Source organism: Hyperolius riggenbachi, chromosome 12, assembly GCF_040937935.1.
Source record: "Hyperolius riggenbachi isolate aHypRig1 chromosome 12, aHypRig1.pri, whole genome shotgun sequence".
NCBI classification, from domain to species: domain Eukaryota; kingdom Metazoa; phylum Chordata; class Amphibia; order Anura; family Hyperoliidae; genus Hyperolius; species Hyperolius riggenbachi.
Window position 1 is genome coordinate 214,456,088 of NC_090657.1, and position 2,424 is coordinate 214,458,511.

A 2,424-nucleotide genomic window follows, 5' to 3' on the forward strand; every position below is an offset into this window, starting at 1 on the left:
ACCTGTCATCAAAATTTTCAGATGCTTATACCCCTGAACAGTCATTTTGAGACATTTGGTTTCCAGACTACTCACGGTTTTGGGCCCGTAAAATGCCAGGGTGGTATAGGAACCCCACAAACTGACCCCATTTTAGAAAAAAGACACCCCAATGTATTCTGTTAGGTGTATGACGAGTTCATAGAAGATTTTATTTTTTGTCAAAAGTTAGCGGAAATTGATTTTTTTTTTTTTCACAAAGTGTCATTTTTCACTAACTTGTGACAAAAAATAAAATCTATGAACTCGCCATACACCTAACGGAATACCTTGGGGTGTCTTCTTTCTAAAATGGGGTCACTTGTGGGGTTCCTATACTGCCCTGGCATTTTAGGGGCCCTAAACCGTGAGGAGTAGTCTAGAAACCAAATGCCTCAAAATGACCTGTGATTAGGACGTTGGGCCCCTTAGCGCACCTAGGCTGCAAAAAAGTGTCACACATGTGGTATCGCCGTACTCAGGAGAAGTAGTATAATGTGTTTTGGGGTGTATTTTTACACATACCCATGCTGGGTGGGAGAAATCTCTCTGTAAATGGACAATTGTGTGTAAAAAAAAAATCAAACAATTGTCATTTACAGAGATATTCCTCCCACCCAGCATGGGTATGTGTAAAAATACACCCCAAAACACATTATACTACTTCTCCTGAGTACGGCGGTACCACATATGTGGCACTTTTTTACACCACTTTTTTACACAAGTACGCTAAGGGGCCCAAAGTCCAATGAGTACCTTTAGGATTTCACAGGTCATTTTGCGACATTGTTGGTTTCAAGACTACTCCTCACGGTTTAGGGCCCCTAAAATGCCAGGGAAGTATAGGAACCCCACAAATGACCCCATTCTAGAAAGAAGACACCCAAAGGTATTCCGTTAGGAGTATGGTGAGTTCATAGAAGATTTTATTTTTTTGTCACAAGTTAGCGGAAAATGACACTTTGTGAAAAAAAACAATTAAAATCAATTTCCGCTAACTTGTGACAAAAAAATAAAAACTTCTATGAACTCACCATACTCCTAACGGAATACCTTGGGGTGTCTTCTTTCTAAAATGGGGTCATTAGTGGGGTTCCTATACTGCCCTGGCATTTTAGGGGCCCTAAACCGTGAGGAGTAGTCTTGAAACAAAAATGACCTGTGAAATCCTAAAGGTACTCATTGGACTTTGGGCCCCTTAGCGCAGTTAGGCTGCAAAAAAGTGCCAATCGTGGTATCGCCGTACTCGGGAGAAGTAGTATAATGTGTTTTGGGGTGTATTTTTACACATACCCATGCTGGGTGGGAGAAATACCTCTGTAAATGACAATCTTTAGATTTTGTTTACACACAATTGTCCATTTACAGAGTTATTTCTCCCACCCAGCATGGGTATGTGTAAAAATACACCCCAAAACACATTATACTACTTCTCCTGAGTACGGCGATACCACATGTGTGGCACTTTTTTGCACCCTAACTGCGCTAAGGGGCCCAAAGTCCAATGAGTACCTTTAGGATTTCACAGGTCATTTTGAGAAATTTTGTTTCAAGACTACTCCTCACGGTTTAGGGCCCTTAAATGCCAGGACAGTATAGGAACCCCACAAATGACTCAATTTTAGAAAGAATACACCCCAAGGTATTCTGTTAGTAGTACGGTGAGTTCATAGAAGATTTTTTTTGTCACAAGTTAGCGGAAATTGATTTTTATTGGTTTTTTTCACAAAGTGTCATTTTCCGCTAACTTGTGACAAAAAATAAAATCTTCTATGAACTCACCGTACTACTAACGGAATACCTTGGGGTGTCTTCTTTCTAAAATGGGGTCATTTGTGGGGTTCCTATACTGCCCTGGCATTTTAGGGGCCCTAAACCGCGAGGAGTAGTCTTGAAACTAAATGTCTCAAAATGACCTGTGAAATCCTAAAGGTACTCATTGGACTTTGGGCCCCTTAGCGCAGTTAGGGTGCAAAAAAGTGCCACACATGTGGTATCGCTGTACTCAGGAGAAGTAGTATAATGTGTTTTGGGGTGTATTTTTACACATACCCATGCTGAGTGGAAGAAAGATCTCTGTAAATGGACAATTGTGTGTAAAAAAAAATTAAAAAATTGTCATTTACAGAGATATTTCTCCCACCCAGCATCAGTATGTGTAAAAATACACCCCAAAACACATTATACTACTTCTGATTACAGCAATACCACATGTGTGGCACTTTTTTGCAGCCTAACTGAGCTAAGGAGCCCAAAGTCCAATGAGCACCTTTAGGCTTTACAGGGGTGCTTACAAATTAGCACCCCCCAAAATGCGAGGACAGTAAACACCCCACAAATGACCCTATTTTGGAAAGTAGACACTTCAAGGTATTCAGAGAGGGGCATGGTGAGTCCGTGGCAGAT